At 36.6% G+C, this 22436-nt stretch overlaps 1 protein-coding gene and 1 pseudogene across 1 annotated transcript in view; both read left to right on the plus strand.

The window, feature by feature from the left end:
• Positions 1-22436, plus strand: part of ZSWIM5 (zinc finger SWIM-type containing 5) — a 204213-nt gene that overhangs the window by 54498 nt on the left and 127279 nt on the right. The window lies entirely within an intron of this gene.
• On the plus strand, positions 12337-13310 carry LOC112914926 (large ribosomal subunit protein eL15-like; annotated as a pseudogene).

Genomic DNA, 22436 nt, shown 5'->3' on the forward strand with positions numbered 1-22436 from the left:
GGCTCAGGGCACAATCCTGGAATCCCGGGATCGAGTCCTGTGTTGTGCTCCCGCACAACAAATAAATAAATAAATCTTTAAAAAAAATAAAAATAAAAAAAGATAAATGTTTGGAAGAATTTGCCTGGGAAATTCTTGGGAATTTTTGTTATTGGTAGATTTATTTTTCAAAAGTATTTATTTATTTATTTACTCACTCACTCACTAGGGGGGGAGGGGAGAGGGAGAGAGTGAATCTTAAGCAGACTCCATGCCCAGTACAGAGCCCAAATTGGAGCTTGATCTTGCAATTCTGAGATTGTGACCTGAGCCAAAATCAAGAATCAGATGCTTAACTGATTGAGCCACTCAGGCACCACCAGAAGAATTTTAACTACACATTTAATTTCTTTAATAAATATAGAACTATTCAATTACATATTTAATTTCTGGTGAGTTTTGGCAGTTTGAGTTTTTGAGAGATTCATTCATTTAATCCAGTTTTTTGGATTTGTATGTGTAGGATTATCCCTAATCATTCTTCATAATCCTTTTAATGTCTACATGGTCTGTAGTGATATTATCTCTTTCATTCCTAAAATTGGTAATTTGTGTCTTCTCTTTTAATTCTGTCAGTCTTTTTTTTTAAGATTTTATTTATTTATTCTTTTTTTTTTAAAGATTTTATTTATTTATTCATGAGAGACATAGAGAGAGAGAGAGGCAGACACACAGGCAGAGGGAAAAGCAGACTCCATGCAGGGAGCCCAACGTGGGACTCAATCCTGGGTCTCCAGGATCAGACCCTGGGCTGAAGGTGACGCTAAACCACTGAGCCACTGGGGCTGCCCTATTTATTTATTCCTGAGAGACACACAGAGAGAGTCAGAGACATAGGCAGAGGGAGAAGCAGATGCTGAGCCTAAGGCAGACCCTCAACCACTAAGCCACTGAGGTGTCCTATTCTCTTTGTCAGTCTTGATAGAAGTTTATCTTTTATATTAATCTTCTAGAGAATTAGCTTTTGGCCTCAATGATTTTTCTCTGTTGTTTTCTGTTTTTAAACTTCAAAAATTTGGAAGTTTTCCTTTTTTTTGTTTTAATTTAGTTGAAGTATAGTTCAACTGTATATATATATTATAATAATATTATATTATTAGTTTCAGGTGTACAACATAGTGATTTGACAATTACAATTGGCAACCTGAGGATTAGGGGCGCCAACCTCTGCACAGTCAAAAATTCACTTAATAACTTTTGACTTCTCTAAAACTTAACTATTAATACTCTACTGTTGACTGCAGGCCTTACTGATAATATAAATAGTCGATTAACATGTATTTTGTATATGTATTATATACTGTATTTTTACAATAAGGTAAGCTAGAGAAAAAATGTTTTAAAGAAAATTATAAGGTAGAGAAAATACATATACAGTACTGTACTATATTGGTATTGTAAGCTTACAGTATCTGTTCACAAAATGAATTGTCTGTCAATACCTACATCAATATTGTCTTCTATGAAAAAAAAAAAATATTGTCTTCTATGAGGGACACCTGGGTGGCTCAGTGGTTGAGCCTCTGCCTTCGGCTCAGGGAGTGATCCCCGGGATCAAGTCCGCATTGGGCTCCCTGCATGGAGCGTGTTTCTCCTCCCTCTGCCTGTGTCTCTGTCTCTCTCTGTGTTTCTCATGAATGAATAAAATCTTTTTAAAAAATATTGTTTTCTATGATACAAAGTACTGTAGATATTATATGTATTACTCATACAAGACATCAAAAGTGAAAAGGTAATGTGAAAAAGAAATTCATATTTATTTACAAGTGTAAGAATTAGTGCATTGGTAACAAAGGAACAGCAATAAAATTGCTTTTTATGGTAGCCTAGTATAATCGACATGATTGCTTCATGCTAATCTATACCCTAGTGAATGAGTCATTTATGGTATAAAATATTACAGTTATATTCCTAATACAGTATTGGAAACATTGTTACATTTTAAAAAAACCCTACTTACCTGTGATGACAGGCTGACGCTTTCCCCATTTTGGGAGAGGTGGGGGGAGGTGAGAGAGGGATGTATATACTGAATGCTATTGTTGAAAGCAAAGTTTTAAAACGGCAAGAAAACTAACACATTATTTTATATTAAATATCACTCACCTTATGCTTGTATAAAGATAGGCTATTTCCTTTCAAGTCTTGCACATGATGTTCTACATGGTGAATATTTAGGTGCTGCTACTGCTGATGACACAAAACCATCTCATACAGTTCTTTCTGCACAGTTATTAGATGTTCACACAAAGATATACACGTACACAACAGATAAGTTTATTAATGTACAACATGATGATTATTTACTTATTCATTAACTGGAAGTGGGTCATCATAAAGACCTTTATTCTCATCCTCACATTAAGTAGGCTGAGGAGAAGGAAGAGGAAGGGTTGGTCTTGCTGTCTCAGGGGCACAGGGGCAGAAGAGTGGGGGGAGGTGAGAGAAGAGGCAGGAGAGGCAGACACACTTGGTATAACTTTATAGGAATACATTGTAATTTCTGTCTGACATTTTTGCTTTTTTGCTTTTCTAAATACATTTCTATATAGTACCAATCCTTTTTTCACCATTTGTTTTGTTTCAGTGTTTGTATCATCCAAGGGTCCATGTCATAAATGAAGTCAAATCTGGGCCTTCAGTCAGATTGTCTAACCTCAGTTTGTTTCCCAGAACTGCTTCTTCTACATTTTCTTCCTCATTGTCTGGCACTGGTTCAGTAGTACTCATCTCCATTAAGTTGTCTTCTGTTAATTCCTCTGGTGTGGTGTCACTTAGCTCTTGAATTTCTCCAAGAAATGTATCTTGAAACCCTTCACCCCCCCCCCCCCGACCTTTCTTTGCCATATCCATCATTTCCTTGATTGACCCTGTCATAAATCTTATGAAGTCATGCACAAGATCTGGACATAGTTTTCTCCAGCAGGAATTTACTGTTTTGGGCTTGATGATTTTCATGGCTTTTTCTATAACAACAGTGGCATTTTCAGTGATATAATCCTTCCAAACTTTCGTGATGTTCTCTCTGTTGGGATTCTTCCTTTCTGTTGACAGTCTTTTCAATAGGGTACTGTGCATAATGAGTCTTAAAGTTCTTAATGGCCCCTGATCTAGACGCTGAATTAGAGACATTGTGTTTGGGGACAACTAGACCACTTTGATGCCTTTGGTGTTGAACTTACGGGGTTTTGGCTGGCCAGGGGCATTATCTACTATCAGAAGAACTTTAAAAGGTAGTCCCTACTAGTAAGGTACTTCCTGACTTTGGGGACAAAGCAGTGACAGAACCAGTACAGAAAAAGTGTTCTTATTGTCCAACCTTCTTGTTGAATAACCAAAAGACTGGCAGCTGGTGTCTATCTTTTCCCTTCAAGGGTTGGGGGTTAGCAACTTTATAGATAAGGGCCGTCCTGATCATAAACCTGACTGTATTTGTACAAAACAGTAGAGTTAGCCTATCTCTTCCTGCTTTAAATCCTGGTGCTTGCTTCTCTTTCTAATGTTCTTAGTGGCATTTTTTCCCAGATAAAGGCACTCTGTCTGCATTAAAAACCTGTTCAGGCACATCTTTCCTCCTCTATGATTATTTTAATGGTATCTGGGAACTTGTCTGCTGCTTCTGTTATCTTGACATTTTTTAGGTAAAACCTCTTTCTAAAATTATCAAACCACCTTTTGCTGGCATTAAATTCTCCAGGTTTAGATCCTTCACCTTCCTTTTGCTTTAAGTTGTTGTATAATAACTTCATTTTTCTGGAATCATATTAGAGGCTATAAGTCTACCTTTTCTTTTCTTTTCTTTTCTTTTTTTTTTAAGATTTTACTTATTCATGAGAGACACAGAGAGAGAGAGAGGCAGTGACACAGGCAGAGGGAGAAGCAGGCTCCATGCAGTCCTACACTTACATAAAAGCTGCACTTTCAGTGTGAGATAAAAAGATATTTTACACAAAGTGCAATGTTTTCATATCTGCTCGTATGGCTGCAGCAACATCTTCATGAATTTTCTTTTTTAAAATTTTAATTAATTAATTATTTTTACCATGTCCTTACACTGTATTCATTTACCTTGAAGTGACCGACAACTGCAGCTGTTAACCTCAATCTATGGCACATACCAAGCAATTCAACTTTTTCTTAAAATGTCTGCTTCTTGGTAGCACTTCCAGCATCACTACTCATCACTTTGTGTGAGAAGTTTTATGATATATACTAAACACGATGAAAAATATGTGAGAACCACGAGAAATCACTTTTTTACTGCAATACCTGCAATTTACTAGAGAAACAAACTGCTCACACAGAGATGATTAGTGTCACATGGTATTTTAAGTAGGTACTTGCAACACTTGAGCTCACCACAAGAGCAACAGGAGGTGGCTATGAAATTATTATAGTAGTGCATATACATTAGAGTTAATTTTATGCAGTTATGATATAATAGCATATCTTTACATTTGCTTACATTTCTCTAGACTGCAAATGGCACCATGTATAGTCTGTGTGTGCTTAAGTTTTGATAACTTTTAACTTTTTTCCTTTTTAAAGATTTTTATTTATTTATTAGAGAGAGAGAGAGAAAGCGCACACAAATGGGGGGGGGGGGAAGGGTAAAGGGAGAGAGGGAAGCAGAATACCAGATGAGCAGAGAGCCCAATGTGGGGCTCAATCCCAGGACCCTGAGATCATGACCTGAGCCAAAGGCAAGATGCTTAACCAACTGAGCCAGCAAGGCGCCCCTTAACTTTTTATAGTAGATTTGTGTGTATTTTATGGTAGTAAATAATAAAAAAGACTAGTATTTACATATATTTTATACATTCATGACATACCTAACTTAATTTTTTTCAATATTTCTAAGCTATTTAGTTTTTCTGTGAGTTTTTTCAAATTGTGGCAAATCTCTAAAAATTTTTATAGCATAATTATAGAAAAAAATCCATGTATAAGTGGACCCATGCAGTTCAAACCTCTGTTGTTCAAGGGTCAACAGTATATATGTTATGAAATGCTTACCATGAGAAGTGTAGTTACTCTCGGTTACCAAAGTTATTTCAATATTATTGATTATATTCCTCTTTCTGTATTGACTTCTAATTTAATCCCATTATCTGAAAACATACTTTATATAATTTCAATTCTTTTAAAATTGTTAAGGTTTATTTTATAAACCCTGGTTATGAATGTTCCTCATGCTTTTTTTTTTTTTAATTAATTAATTTATTTATGATAGTCACACAGAGAGAGAGAGAGATAGAGAGACAGAGACACAGGCAGAGGAAGAAGCAGGCTCCATGCACTGGGAGCCCGACGTGGGATTCAATCCTGGGTCTCCAGGATCACGCCCTGGGCCAAAGGCAGGCGCTAAACCACTGCGCCACCCAGGGATCCCCTCCTCATGCTTTTGGAAAGAATGTGTAAGGGCAGCCCCAGTGGCTCAACGGTTTAGCACCACCTTCAGCCCGGAGTGTGATCCTGGAGACCCAGGATCAAGTCCCACATCAGGCTCCCTGCATGGAGCCTGCTTCTCCCTCTGCCTGTGTCTCTGCCTCTTTCTCTCTCTCTGTGCCTCTCATGAATAAATAAGTAAAATCTTAAAAAAAAAAAAATAAAGGAAAGAATGTGTAAAAGTTTAGTTGTTGAGTGGTATTCTAAAAATCTCAGTTACATTCAGTTGGTTGATGGCATTGTTCAGTTGTCTATATCCTTGTACATTTTCTCTCTATTATTTCAATTTATTATCGATAGAAGAGTGTGGAAATCTCTAGTTAAAATTGTGAATTTGTGTATATCTCTTCATTTTTCACTTTTTATGTTTTGAAGCACTGTTAGGTGAATATACATTTAGGATTGTTGTTTTCTTGGTGAATTGACCCTTTCATCATTACAAAATATTCTTCATTATCTGCAGGGTTTTTTTTTGCCCAGTCTACTTTGTCTCATATTAATAGCCATTCCAACTTTATTTTCATTAGTGTTTTCATAGTATATTTTCCATTCTTTTATTTATTTTAAAGATTTTATTTTTATTATTATTATTTTTGAAGATTTTATTTATTTATTCATGAGAGACACAGAGAGAGAGAGAGAGGCAGAGACACAGGCAGAGGGAGAAGCAGGCTCCATGCAGGGAGCCTGATGTGGGACTCAATCCCAGGACTCTGGGATCATGCCCTGAGCCACTGAGGCATCCCGTTCTTTTAGTTTTAATCTTCCTGTATCGTTATATTTGAGGTGAGCTTCTTATAGTCAGTCGGATCTTGCTTAAATCTAAGGGGAATGTTGATATCCTAAGTAAGTTAGGTTTGGGCCCCAAGTTCCTACTGGGATTCTGTGGAATCACCTGTTGGTGATTCCAGTGTCAGTTCCTAAACAGTTTTTTTTTTCTTTTTAAAGATTTTATTTACTTATTCATGAGAGACACAGAATGAGAGGCAGGACACAGACAGAGGGAGAAGCAGGCTCTATGCAGGGAGCCCAATGTGGGACTCCACTTGATCCCGGGACTCCAGGATCACACCCTGAGCTGAAGGCAGATGCTTAACTGCTGAGTCACCCAGGCGTCCCCCTAAATAGTTTTTAAAGCCAGTATGTGTGCCACTAAGTGACCAACTTGGAGCTTTGTCTGTTTGTTAGTTCAGTTCTCAGAGTCTTTGGTGTGCTGAATGGAATCAGGTCCACATTATTTTTAGCTTGGCCTGAGCCCATGGGTTCATAAACCTTTGTGGGGTTACTCTCCTGAGTTCCTCTATCTCAGTGATCTTCCTAATATACTTTCTGGTTCTCTGGAGCTCCCCTTTCCTGCTCTGCAGCCAAGAAATTTGGCACTAGTTAGCCCTTTCTGGTTGTGTATTTCCACATCCAGGTCCAAGCAGTGTGAGATCAGAGAAAGGAAAAAAGCTGGGTGTTGGTCCTACCCTGTTAGAACCACAGCTTCTACCAAATAAGAAGGTCTTTCTCTTTAGTTTTGGCTTCTGAAAAAAAAAATTTTTTTTTAAGATTTTATTAGAGAGCATGAGTGGAAAGAGAGGCAACAGGATGAGCAGACTCCCCACTGAGCAGAGAACCCGCTGCGGGGCTCAATCCCAGGACCCTGAGATCCTAACCTAAGCTGAAGACAGACACTTATTAGCTGATGGAGGCACCCTGGCTTCTGATGATTCTTATTACCACTGTTTATTACCACTTATTGCTGCTGCTGCCTTCATTACTGCCACTACAGGATTGCCTGGGGGTTCAAGTATGAGAAAATAGAGAAAAGAAAGAGAAAAAATTGGGGATTTTCATATACTGAACCAGAAAAAGGGCTTCTCTTAGAGCTGTCTCTAGGTGTACCCGTTTTCACTGCTAGATTTTTTTTGAGGTATTGAGTTCAGGCTTTAGGATACTAAAGGAGAAAAAAACTTATGTATATGTTGGAATTCTGGTTTTCCCCAGTCTGCCTGCTGATAATAACTTTTCAGAGTCCTCAAATACTACTCCATGTATTCTGTCCAAGTTTTGTAGTTGCATTCAATAGGAGAGATAGAGTGAAGTGTGCTTATTTTATCTTATCCAGCTCCGGAATCCCTATCATTTGTCTTAACCTATTTATGTCTATATTTTTAGTGGGTTTCTTGAAGGCAGCATATGGCTGGGTCTTACTTTTTTTTCCAACCTGATAATCTTTGCCTTTTTAGTAGGATATTTAGACTGTTTATTGAGGATTATTGATACAATTATGATCAAATCTACTGAGGCTATTTGTTTTCTATTTGTCCTACCTGTATTTTGTTCTCCTTTTATTTTTCTCTGTCTTCTTGGATTGAATATCTTACATGTTTCCATTTTATCTCCTTTTTTTTGGTTTATTAGCTATAATTCCTTGTGTGCCTGTTTGAGGGTTTATAGTATACACCAGAGATTAGCATACTTTTTTAAAAAAAGACTTTATTTATTTATTCATGAGAGACACAGAGAGAGCAAGGCAGAGACACAGGCAGAGGGAGAAGCAGGCTCCATGCAGGGAGCCCGACGTGGGACGCAATCCTGGGACCCCAGGATCACACCCTGGGCTGAAGGTGGTGCTAAACTGCTGAGCCATCCAGGCTGCCAGCATACTTTTTCTATAAAGATCCATGTTGTAAATATTTTGGATTTGATGCACTATACTATCGTTATTATAACTATTTAAATCTGCCATTATTGTACAAAAGTAGCCAGACAATATGTTAACACAATATGTTAATGGATGACTGTGATTGTTCCAGTAAAACTTTGTTTATGAAAACAGGTAGCAGGTCAGATTTGGGCTCCAATAGTTTGCCAACATCTGGTCATATCTTTAATTTAACACAATCTACTTTCAAGTGATATTATACTACTTCACTTATCGTATTATAACCTTTCCACAATATACTTCCAATTTCTGAGATGCCTGAGTGACTCAGTCTGTTAAGTGTCTGCCTTCAGCTCAGGTCATGATCCCTGATCCTGGGATCAAACCCTGTGTCCTGGGGCTCCCTTCTCAGTGGGGAGCCTGCTTCTTCCTCTTCCTCTGTCCCTCCCTCTGTCATGCTCTCTCTTTCAAATAAATAAATAAAATCTTTTAAAAAATATACACTTCCATTACTTCCTTACCAGCCTTTGCAGTATTATTTTCTTACATTTTACATATGATATAAATTTTATAGAATACGTGTAATTAACATTGTTATTGTTTTTACTTTGAAAAGTCAGTTATATTTTCTGGGATCATGGGATCCCTAAGATGATGACTTGAGCCAAAGGCAAATGCCTAACTGACTGAGCCACCCAGGTGCCCCTATTTTCCTGGCTCTTGTTAAGATTCTGTCTCAGTAAAAAACAACTTTATTGAGATGTAATTCAAATATCATAAAATTCACCTTTTAAAAGTATTTCCTTTAGTGGGCTTTATTGTATTCACAAAAATGTACCACCATCATCACTAATTTTATAATTTTGCCACCTAAAAATGAAACCCTGTGCCTATTAGCAGTTACTCTCAGTATTCCCCCACTGGCAACCACTAATCTAATTTCTGTCTCTGTGGACTTGTCTTTTCTAGACATGTCATGTTTATGGAATGATACAATATGTGTAGTCTTTTGTGATGGACTTTGACTTGGCACAATGTTTTCAAGGTTCTTTCATGTTATAGCAGTACTTTATTCCTTTTTAGTTCAAATAATATTCCATTGTATGAATAGATCACATTTGTTTATCCACTTATCAATTGATGGACATTTAGCTTGTAGGCATTTCTTGGCTCTTATGAATGATATGAACACTTGAATATAAGTTTTAATGTGGACATAGGTCTTCATTTATCTCAAATAGATACCTAGGAGTAGAATTACAGAGTCAATATAGTAACTCTGTGTTTATTAACATTTTCAGAAGCTGCCTGTTTTGGAATGAATACAGCATTTTACATTTCCATCAGCATTATATGAAGTTCAGTTTCTCTGCATCCTTGTCAACACTCATTATTGGCTTTTTAAATTAAGATTTTGTCTATTGATATGACAGAGCAGGAGACAGTGAGCATCAGCAGGGGGAGCAGCAGAGGGAGAAGGAGAAGCAGGCTCCCCACTGAGCTAAATAGGGAGCTAAAGGGAGCCAGATGTGGGCCTCGATCCCAGGATGCCGGGATCATGAACTGAGCTAAAGGTAGATGCCCAACCAGCTGAGCCACCTAGGTGGCCCTATGGCTGTCTTTTAATATTAGTCATCCTAGGAAAAAAGTAGTCATCCTAGTGGATGTGAATTAGTCTCTTACTGTGATTTTGATTTGCATTTTCCCAATGACTAATGATATTGTGCATCTTTCCATGTCCTTATTTCTCCAAAGAAGATACACAAATACTTGATAATGTTTATTCAAATCTTTTGCTCATTTTAAACATTGACTTCTCTTTTTTTAAAAAAGATTTTTATTTATTTATTTATTTATTTATTTATTTATTTATTTATTTATTTATTTATTTTAGGGCAGGGAGAGGGGCAAAGAGAGAGGAGAGACTCTCAAGCAGACTCCACACCTGGCATGGAGACTGATGTAGGGCTCAATTCCACGACCCTGAGATTATGACCTAAGACAAAAATCAAGAGTAGGACATTAACCAACTGAGCCACTCAGACACCCCAACATTAGCTTGTCTTTTTATTGTTGAGCTGTAAGAAGTCTTCATATATTCTGGGTACATTTCCCTGTCATAAATTATTTGCAAAAAAATTATCCCATTCTGTGCATTGTCTTTTCACTTACTTAATGGTATCCTTTGAAGCCAAAAAGGTTTTAATTTTTATGAAGTCTACTTACTTTTTTTGGTTGCTTTTGCTCTTGGTGTCATAGCTAAGAGATTATTGCCTAATGCAAGGTCATAGAGACTTCTTTGTTATACCACTCTTTAAGAGTGGTATAATTTTAGCTCTAGCATTTAAGTCAGTGGTCCATTTTGAGTTAATTTTGGTGTATGGTATAAAGATATAGTTTAACTTTATTCTTTTGCATGTGAATATCCAGTTTTTCCAGTACCACTTGTAGAAAAAAGATTATTTTTTTCTCACATTGAATGGTCGTGGCACTCTTGTGGAAAATCAGTTTGCTATAAATGTAAGAGTTGATTTCTATGTTCTCAATTCTATTCCATTTAAATATGTGCCTTTGTATATTTATATATACTGTCTTTATGTCAGTATCTACTGTCTTGATTACTATAGCTATATAGTAAATTTTGAAACTGAGAAGTGTGAGTTTTCCAATTTTGTTCCTTTGGAAGATTGTTTTAGCTACTGGGGGTGCTTTGCATTTCTATATGAATTTTAGGATCAGTTTGGAGTTTCTCCAAAAAAGATAGCCAGGATTTTGACATGTATTTCAGTGAGTATGTAGATCAATTTGGGTAGTATTGCCATCTTAACAATACAGGATATAACCAAAAGTCCCATTTATACTGTCTTTTGTATTTACCTATATAGTTTATCAGTGTTCTTTTTCTTTAGTTCATTTGAATTATTATCTAGTGTCCCTTCATTTTAGTCTGAAAGATTCCATTTACTCTTATAGAACAGATTTGTTAGCAGTGAATTCTGTTTTTATTTGTGACTCTTTTAATTTCTCTTTTTTTAATTTAAAAATTTTTGTTGTGGTAAAATATAACATAAAATTTATTATCTAACTGTTTTTAAGTATAGAGTTCAGTGGTATTTAAGTACGTTTATAATGTTATATAACTGCCACTACCATACATGTCCATAAATCTTTTCAACTTGTAAAACTGAAACCCTATACACATTCAACAAAGCCCCCTTTTCTACTCATCTTTCTAGTCCATAGCAACCAGTTTCCTTTTTTCTTTTTTCCTTTTTAAAGATTTTGTTTATTTATGAGAGACACACAGAGAGAGAGAGAGGGAGAAGCAGGCTCCATGCAGGGAGCCTGAGGTGGGACTCAATCCCTGGTCTCAGCATCACGCCCTGGGCTGAAGGTGGCGCTAAACCCCTGAGCCACCAGGCTGCCCTCCTTTTATCTTTTTTTTTTTTAATTTTTTTTTAAAAATTTTTATTTATTTATGATAGTCACACACAGAGAGAGAGAGAGAGAGAGGGGCAGAGACATAGGCAGAGGGAGAAGCAGGCTCCATGCACCGGGAGCCCGACGTGGGATTTGATCCTGGGTCTCCAGGATCGCGCCCTGGGCCAAAGGCAGGCGCTAAACTGCTGCGCCACCCAGGGATCCCCTCCTTTTATCTTTTTAAAAAATATTTTATTTATTTATTTATTTATTTATTTATTTATTTATTTATTTGAAAGAGTGTGCATATGCATGAGCAGTGGAAAAGGGCAGAGAGAGAGGGAGAAGCAGACTCTCCACGAGCAGGGAGCCTGCCATGGGGCTCGATCCTAGGATACTGAGATCATGACCTGAGCTGAAGACAGACACGTAACCGACTGAGCCACGCAGGCACCTCCACAGTTTTATTTTCTGTCTCTGTGATTATTGAGTACTCTTAGTACCCCATCTACATGAAATCATACAGTATTTTACTTTGGTCACTGGCTTATTTTATTTAGCATAATGTCTTCAAACTTCTTCCATGTTGTAGCATATTGCAGATTTCCTTCTTAAGACTGAGTAATATTCCACTGTATTTTGCTTGGTGATTTATTGCTTGATGGACTCTTGGATCATTTCCGTGTTTGAGCTATTGTGAATAATACTGCTATGAACATGAATACACAAATATCCCTTTGAGAAGTGTAATTGCTGTCTATAAGAGACTCATTTGAGATATAACTATTATATAAATTAGTTTTATTTTTAATTTCTTAACTTTTATATTTTTATGTTTCAGGTTTTTATTTAAATTCTAGTTAGGTAATATACAGTGCAATATTGATTTCAGGAGTAGAGCTCCATGATTCATCACTTACATATAGTACCCAGGGCTCATCACAAGTGCCCTCCGTAATACCATTACCCATCCTCCACCCACCTCCCCTTCTGCAACTCTCAGTTTGTTCTCTATAGTTAAAGGGTCTTAGGGAGAAAGACTCTCTCTTTCCTTTCTGTCCAGTGGCAACCACTGGTTCAGAGGTAAGCCAAGATGCGCGTTTACAAGTATATCTAGGAGCCATGGAGGAAGAAGTGGTCTGATACAATGTGCTTTTCTCTCAGGGTGTGCTGCTGGCAGTACTGCTCCACAGGCCCCCTGCCCAGCCAAGCCTGATCAAGTGTGCAGACTGGATTACAAGGCCAAGCCAGGTTATGTCATATATCAGATTCATGTGCAATATGGTATCCACAAATGCTCAATTCCTAAGGGTGCTGCAGCAAGCCTGTCCATCATGGTGTTAACCAGCTAAAGTTTGCCCCAAACCTTCAGTCCATTGCAGAGGAATGAGCTGGATGCTACTGTGGGGCTCTGAGAGTCTTGAATTCTTACTGGGTTGGTGGAGTTTGCATGTACAAATTCTTTGAGGTTATCCTCATTGATCCTTTCCATAAAGCTACCAGAAAAATCCTGACACCCAGTGGATCACCAGACCAGTCCATAAGCACAGAGAGATGTGAGGCCTGACATCTGCAGGCCTCAAGAGCCATGGCTTTGGAAAGGGTCACAAGTTCCACCACACTATTTGTGGTTCTGCCATGACTCATAGAGAAGATGCAAATATTCTCCAGCTCCACCATTACTGCTAATATAAATAATGTTTGTAAAATCCTTACCTAATAAACAATTTAGGACAGTCATGTCTGCTTAAAAGTGTTCTTTAATTTGTCTAAAATTAGTTGTCTGTGGATTGTTCCATGAATGCATTGTTAAATTGTGAAAGTTAAAGTACAGTAATATTTGAAGACTATAAGTGATAGTATATCTTGTTTCTAATAAGATAAACACTTTTATTTTTGCTTTATCTTACTAGGGAGTTAGTTAATATGTCAGTGTTTAAAGTGCTGTTTGGTATAATAGGTGTAAAATAAATTCTATAAAAGTGGAATGCAAAAACTAGCCATGTAGATTTGTTGGTTCCGTAATGAAACTTAATCTCAAATGGCTGTTTTTAGGAATTTGGTAAGAACAAGCTTTTAAAATTGGATTTTGCTTGGAAATGTGAAGAATATCCTAATCTTTTTATCATGATCATATGAAGAATAATGTTAACTAGGAGCCACATTTTTAGGTTGAATCCAGCATTCCATTTATGTAACTGCTGCTTCTGAAAAAATACTTTAAGTGAATGTCACCATTTTTAGGAGAGTTGAATAAACCTGTTGCAAGAGGGTTCTCTTACAAATGAAAATAAATCCTGCTTAACCAAAGCAAAATTGCCTTGATCTCCACAGTACCATTAAAGTTCACATAAAAGGTGGAGGCTCCTGATTCTATCCCATGATTCCATGGGATCTGCAGAATACTGAATTTCATACAGAAGAGTAGTAATGATACTTACACTGGTCTATATTAAACTGATTAAGGGGCAGCCCAGGTGGCTCAACAGTTTAGTGCCGCCTTTGGCCCCGGGCCTGATCCTGGGGACCTGGGATCGGGTCCCACGTCAGGCTCCCTACTTAGGGCCTGCTTCTCCCTCTGCCTGTGTCTCTGCCTCTCTTTCTCTCTGTGTCTCTCATGAATAAATAAATAAAATCTTTTAAGAAAAACAATGATTAGGTAAAGAGGAAGGAGAAGACTTCACCTTGAGATTTGTAAGCTAGTAACCAATACCAGAATTGAGAAACTGGTGGCCGTCAGATAACCTTTTAAGTGAGAGGATTTAAAAAAGTTGGCTTTGTCAGAATTTTAAATGGTTAATCCGTGGTGTTTGTGTCCATTTGTGAATCCACCTTAGGGGGAGAAATATGATTGGCTATAAAAGTACAGCATTGCTCATTCTAAGTCCTGGGTCATCTTGGATTAGCCCACTTTATGCATTCCCGTAGGCTACTGAGGAAAGTCATGTAGTTGGTGTCAATACAAGAATAGCTTCCAATCTAATCTTATGTGTTGTTTGCAATCACTTTTCTCATCCTTGCTCAAACCCCTCAATTTCTTGCCATTCCATAAACTTGCCAGCCCATCAGTTGTGCCCACCTTGATGTTAAGCATAGCACCACATTCTGTTTCCATTCTGTCTAACAGTAAATGAGGTTTCTGTTTCCCAGGGTGAGTTTGAGTATGTAGGAAATACAGAAGAGGAATTGCCCCAATTCTAAGTTTGCTGACTTAATCCATAGTTTGATTCGAAATCTAATTGCTTATTTTCTTTTTTTTTGAAGCCTCCAGCTTTTTTTTTTTTTCTTTCTCAAGAGTGCTTTGGCTATTTGCAGTCTTTCATAGTTTCATACATATTTTAGGATCGTATATTCAATTTCTGTGAAAAATGCCATTGGAATTTTGGTAAGGATTGCATTGAAGCTGTAGTTTGCTATAGGTAGTATGGACATTTTAGCTGTATTAATTCTTCTAATTCATGAGCATGGAATATCTTTTGCTTTATATGTGTCGTCTTCACTTCCTTTCATTAGTGTCTTATGGTGTTCATTGTACAAGTTTTTCATCTTTGTTAAATTTATTTGTAGGTATTTTATTCTTTTTGGTGTAATTGGACGTGGGATTGTTTTGTTAATTTCTCTTTCTGATAGTTCTTTTTTTCATGTATAGAAATGCAACTGATTTTTATATTTTAATTTTGTATCCTTCAACTTTACTGAATATGTTTATTAGCCTCACCGTCTTTTTGGACTTACTTTATCTGATACGTCATTTACAAATACCTTCTCCCATTCTGTCAGTTGCCTTTTAGTTTTGTTGATTGTTTCCTTTGCTGTGCCAAAGCTTTTTTATCTTGATGAAGTCTCAGTAGTTCATTTTTGCTTTTGGTTCCCTTGCCTCCAGAGACGTGTCTAGTGAGAAGTTGCAGCAGCCGAGGTCAGAGAGGTTGCTGCCTGTTTTCTCCTGTAGGATTTTGATGCTTTCCTATCTTACATTTAAATCTTTCATTCATTTTCTATTTATTTTTGTGTATGGTGTAAGAAAGTGGTCCAATTTCATTTTTCTGCATGTCACTGTCCAGTTTTCCCAACACTATTTGTTGAAGAGATTGTCTTTTTTTCCATTGGATATTCTTTCCTGCTTTGTTGAAGATTAGTTGACCAAAGAGTTGAGGGTCCATTTCTGGGTTCTCTATTCTGTTCCATTGATCTGTGTGTCTGTTTTTGCCTGCAACTTCAGTATAAAGCACATAATTGAGAGCACAATTGAATAAAACACCTCAACACATTATGTATTTCATCATAAGAAAACTTTCACTGTTGTGATTTGATCTTGGCTTTACTTTGGTAGAACAAGAATTCTGACTTTTCTTCTCACTGGTAGGGATGAAGAGCTAAGAGAAAGTACTGCTCTTAGTTCCTCTTAAACTACTGGGTTCCGCTAGAAGCTGTGTGTATTCTGCTACTGCTGCTCAGGATTTGCTTCCTTCATAGTATCTTTCAGCATCCTGCTTTTTTCCCAATCTAAACCAGAAAGAAAGGAAATGATTTTGTTTACATGTGCACTGTTTTCTAAGATTATCCTCTGCTGCTTTTTTCCAGTTTGGTTGGAAATTCTTTCTTGAATTCTTCCCTGACGCTTCCTGTTCTTTGAGCCTGGAACTGTCATAAAAGCTAATTGGCATCAGACACAAAAGATTATTCATTAACTTTTCTCTAAGACTCACAGCTTCTTCCAAGCCTGATTCTAATTTTTTAAAGGAACTCTTTCTTTTCTTTAGAACTGACATATTAGAATCCATTTGGATGACCGTGCATGATTTTCAAACAATTGCTTTATATGCTATATTTAGTTTGAAAGTTATTTTCCCATAGAAACAATAATATAAATGGTGGTTTGGTTTCCCCAGCTAACTCCAAAGCCTTGTGTCAAGTGTTGTTTCATTTATTTATTTATTTATTTATTTATTTATTTATTTATTTATTAAGATTTTATTTATTTATTCATGAGATACACAGAGAGAAAGAGAGAGAGGCAGAGACACAGACAGAGGGAGAGCAGGCTCCATGAAGGGAGCCTGATGTGGGACTTGATCGTGGGTCTCCAGAATCAGGCCCTGGGCTGAAGGCAGCGCTAAATGGCTGAGCCACCTGGGCTGGCCAGTATTTCATTTATAATTGACAATAGCTATACCCTTATTTCTTGGACACACTGACACCTTGCCTATAAGTTAGTATAGCATAGAGCCAAGAAACAGCCTCCCAATAATTTGCTTAACTCTCTATATTAGTAGCATAGAATCATAGACTATAGGAGTTAGGAGACCCTTTAGAGATAACTTCCAAACTACTTATTTTATGAGGAAGAAGACTGAAAACAAGGGAACTTAAATGACTTTTCCTTAGTAGTATTTTCTTACTTCACATCACTGAACTTTGTATGTATTGATTTACCTGTTTAAAATTCCAGATAAATTACTTAATATCTATTAAGATTCAGTTCTTCCATAAAACTTTGTGTTCACCCTTGACCCTTTGGATATAGTCAGGCACTCCAATCTCTTCTCTGCATACATTGTATATAATAACTTTTATAGTGCTAGTTAGGTACATGTTGTGGGATCTTGTTCAAGTCACTGAACATCTCAGTACTTAAGTTTTTTCATCCATAAAATAATAATAATAATAATACCTACTTCATAGGGGTGTTGTGAAAATGAAATGAGTTAATTTAGGTAAGAAATGGATATAGACCATGATGGTACATCTTTCACAAAAAATTAACTCAAAATTAAAGATATAAATGAAAAAGGCAAAACTATAAAACTTCTATAAGCTATATGGGAGAAAATCTATGTGAGGTTGGGTGTGGCAGTGAGTTTTTAGGTATAACGCCAAAAGGAAAAAAGTTATGATGGACTTCTTTATGTTAAAATGGATCAATCTGTGAAAGACACTGTTAAGAGAATGAAAAGACAAGCCATAGACTTGGAGAAAATATTTATAAAAGATATATCTGACAAAGGACTGTTACCCCCAAAATATAAAGAAGTCTTAAAAGTAAAAATTACAAAAACAACCCAATTAAAAAATGAACAAAAGATCTAGACACCCTGTTAAAGAAGATATACAGATGGCAAATAATCAAATGAAAGAATGTTCAACATCATATGCCATTAGGGAATTGCAAATTATAATAACAATTAGATACAACTATAGACCTATTAGAATGGTTAAAATCCAGAACACTGATAACACCAAATGCTGACAAGTTTGTAAAGCAACAGGAACTCTCATTCATTTTTGGTAGGAACGCACGTCTAACCACTTTGGAAGATAGTCTGGAAGGGTTTTTTTGTTTTATTTTGTTTTTTTTTTTTTACAAAGCAAAACATAATTTTACCATATAATCCAGCAATTGTGCTTCTAGGCATTTACTCAAATGAATTGAAAACTTCTACATAAAAAGTAGCATGGGAATGTTTATAGCAGGTTTTTTCCCCATAGTTGCCAAATTTTGAAAGCAAACAAAACATACTTCAGAAGGCAAGTGGATAAATAAACTGTGGTACATCCATATGACAGAAAAATGAAATGAGGGATACCTGGGTGGCTCAGTGGTTTAGCGCCCACCTTTGGCCCAGGGTATGATCCTGGAGTCCCAGGATCGAGTCCCATGTTGGGTTCCCTGCATGGAGCCTGCTTCTCCCTCTGCCTGTGTCTCTGCCTCACTCTCTCTCTGTGTGTCTCTCATGAATAAATACATTTTAAAAATATTTTTTAAAAATGAAGATTTGAGCCATGGAAAGACATGGAGGAACCTTAAGATGCTTATCATTAAGTAAAAGGCCAGTCTGGAAAGGCTTAAACTGTATGATTCCAAGTATATGACATTCTGGAAAAGACAAAACTGTTAGGGACAGTAAAAAATATTAGTGGTTTATAAGGCTTTGAGGAGTGGTGGAGCTGGGAAGGGTGAATTACTGGAGAATGGGATATACATATACGGCAGTGAAATGACTATGATGCTATAGTGGTAGATGTGTGACATTATATGTCAAATTTAGAGTGAATCTTTATGAATTTTAAATACCATTTGGGCATTTTTGTATAGGTCTATTTTTGGGTTCTCTACTGTCTTCCATTAATCTTTGTATCTATTCCTCCAATAGCACAAAGTCTTGATTTCTACAGCTATTTAATTGCTATTTAATTCCTTTTTTTAAAAAAAGATGTTATTTATTGATTCATGAGACAGAGAGAGACAGAGAGAGAGAGAGAGAGAGGCAGAGACACAGGCAGAAGGAGAAGCAGGCTTCATGCAGGGAACCTGATGTGGGGACTTGATCCCAGGTCTCCAGGATCAGGCCCTGGGCCAAAGGTGGCACTAAACCTCTGAGCCACCCAGGCTGCCTGGGATTTTTAAAAAGTAATTTAGAGACTCTTCTCTTAAAAAAAAAAAAAAAAAAAAAAAAAAAGATTTTATTTATGTATTCATGAGAGACAGAGAGACAGAGACATAGGCAGAAGGAGAAGCAGGCTCCATGCAGGGAGCCCAATGTGGAACTCCATCCCGGGGCTCCAGGATCACGCCCTGAGCCCAAGGCAGACACTTAACCGCTGAGCCACCCAAGCGTCCCAGTCTGTCACCTTTAAGTGTAATAATGCTATCTGTAGGTTTTTAGTAGACACTTTTTATTACATTGAGGAATTTCTCATTTATTTCTGTATTTTTCCTAAGAGTTTTTATCATGAATGTTTGTTGTATTTTTTAAAATGCATTTTCTGCATCAATTGATGATTGTCATCGTTTTTTAGTCTGTAATATGGTGGATTACATTCACTGGTTTTCAAATATTGAATTGTTTTCAAATATTGAATCAGCTTTGTATTCCTGGAATGAACTCTACTTGTTCATGGTGTATAGTTCTTGTTATATATTGCCAAATTCTGTGTGCTCATATTTTAAAGATTTTTGTGTCATATTTATTTTTTAAAAGATTTTATTATTTATTTATTCATGAAAGACACACCCATAGAGAGAGAGAGAGAGGCAGAGACACAGGCAGAGCGAGAAGCAGGCTCCATGCAGGGAGCCTGATGTGGGACTCGATTCCGGGTCTCCAGAATCATGCCCTGGGTTGAAGGTGGCGCTAAACCGCTGAGCCACCCAGGGATCCCTTGTGTCATATTTATAGGGGATATTGGTCTTTAGTTTCCTTTTTTGTTACTGTCTTTGACTTGGTGTCAGAGTAATATTAACTTAATAAAATGATTTGGGAAGTGTTTCCTTCACATTTTCTGTAAGAGATTCTGTAGAATTGATGTTAATTCATTTTTAAACATTCAGTAGAATTCTCCAGTAAAACCATCTGGTCATAAGTATTGCTCTTTTGGAGCTTTAAAATTAGAGTTCATTTTCATTAACAGTTTATGGATATTTCAGTTATCTATTTCATATGGGATGAGTTATTGCTCATCATTAGGTTAATTTGTGGTTTTTGAGGAAATGGTTTATGTCATCCATCTTGTCAAAATTATATGTAGAGTTTTTCATAGTATTCCCTTATTCTTTTGTTGTTAGCAGGTTTTGTGTAATATCCCGTTTCATTTTCATATTGATATTGTGTCTTCTCTGTTTTTTGTTGTTGTTGTTGGCAGTTTTGCTAGGGATTTGTCAGGTTTTTTTTAAAAAAATTTTTTTTATTTATTTATGATAGTCACACAGAGAGAGAGAGAGAGGCAGAGACATAGGCAGAGGGAGAAGCAGGCTCCATGCACCCGGAGCCCGACGTGGGATTCAATCCCGGGTCTCCAGGATCGCGCCCTGGGCCAAAGGCAGGCGCCAAACCGCTGCGCCACCCAGGGTTCCCGGGATTTGTCAGTTTTATTGATCTTTTCATGAACCACCTTTTTGTTTCATTGAGTTTTCTTTGTTTTTCTGTTTTCAATTTCATTGATTCCTGTTTTTATTTTTGTTATTTCCTTCCTTCTGCTTGTTTTGGGTTTATTTTGCTCTCTGTTTTCTAGATTCTTGAAATGGAAGCTTATGTTATTTGAGATTCTCCCTCTTAAAAAATATAAATATTTCATGCTATAAATTTCTTTTTCAGCATTGTTTTCACTGCATACCACAAATTTCCATATGTTCTGTATTTTCATTTTTTAAAAGATTTTGTTAATTTATTTTAGAAAGAGTGAGAGAGTAGAGAGAAAGAACAGAGGGGGAGGGAGAGGGACAAGCAGACTCCATGTTGAGGGTAGAGCCCAACATAGGGCTTGATCTCACAATCCTGAGGTCATGACCTGAGCCAAAACCAAGAGTCAGAGGCTCAACCAACGGAGCCACCTGGGTGTCCTTGTTGTATTTTCATTTTTATTCAGCTTGGTATATTTGTAAATTTCCCTTGAGATTTCCTATTTGACTTACAGATTATTTAGAAATATGTTGTTCAGTTTCCAAGTGCGTGGTGATTTTCCTGTTATATTTCTATTTGATTTCCATTTATTTTATTTCTTTCATTGTAGTCATAGAACATACAGTTTTCAATTATTTCAAATTTGCTTTATGGCCTAGATATGGTCTATTTTGACGTATGTTTTATGAGTACTTGAAACAAATGTTTATTCTGCTATTTTGGTGGAGTAGTTTTTACATTCTGTTGCTTGATAGTGTTGTGTTTTTCTAGATTCTTGTTTATTTTCTTGCTAGTTGTTCTGTTCTATCAACTCCTGAGAGAGGTGTGTTGACTATTATTGTGGATTTGTCTATTTGTTCTTTCTGTTCAGTTAGGTTTTGTTTTACATTTTTTTTTGTTTTGTTTTACATATTTTGTTAGCGAGTTGTTTGATTCATTCAAGTTAGGGATTGCTATGTCTTTTGGGTGGTTTTATCCCTTTAACATTAAGTAAAATCTCTCTTTGCTTCCATAATTTTCTTTGTTCTGAAGTCTCTCTGATATTATGATAGCTACTCCTGCTTTCTTCTGATTCATGTTTGCACGATATATCTTTTTCCATCCTTTTCCAGTCAACCTTCTTACATTGTTATAAGTGAGTTCCTTCTACACAGAATAGCCTTGGGTCATGTTTTTTTTTTTTTTAATTATATACTTTTTGTTGCTGTCTTTTTTTTTTTTTTAAGATTTTATTTATTTATTCATGATAGTCACACAGAGAGAGAGAGAGAGGCAGAGACACAGGCAGAGGGAGAAGCAGGCTCCATGCAGGGAGCCCGACATGGGATTCGATCCCGGGTCTCCAGGATCATGCCCTGGGCCAAAGGCAGGCGCCAAACCGCTGAGCCACCCAGGGATCCCTGTTGCTGTCTTTTAATTAATATGCTTAGATTATTTACATTTAGTATAATTATTGGTATGTTATGACTGATTTATTTTATTTTACTTTTGTGTTTTGTTTTTTTCTTACTGTTTCCTATTTCTTTTTTTCCGAGGGTTACTTAAACATTTTTTGGAATTCAGTCTTTATAGTGTTTTTTAGTGTATCATTTGTATAGTTTTTTAATAGTAATTGCTCTAGGTTTTATAATATAAATAACTTCTAGTTTACTGATGTTGACATTTTATCACTTCAAGTGAAATGGGGAAACCTTACTTTTCTTTACATTTCTTAACTTCTTCATTTATATTATAAATTGTCTTAAATATTCCCTCTATACGTGTAGAAGCACAGCAGTGTTATAGTTTTTTCTTTAACCAGCAAACATAATTTCGCTGACCCATATTTTTGCTTGATGCCTTCTTAGTGTTCCAAAATTCCTTTTGTTATCATTTTCTTTCTATTTAGAGAACGTCCTTTAGGTATTCTATAAAAGTAAGTATGCTGGCAACAGATTTCTTCATTGGACAATACCCTGATATCACCTTCATTCCTAAAGGAT

Source organism: Vulpes vulpes, chromosome 10 (genome assembly GCF_048418805.1).
Source record: "Vulpes vulpes isolate BD-2025 chromosome 10, VulVul3, whole genome shotgun sequence".
NCBI lineage: Eukaryota > Metazoa > Chordata > Mammalia > Carnivora > Canidae > Vulpes > Vulpes vulpes.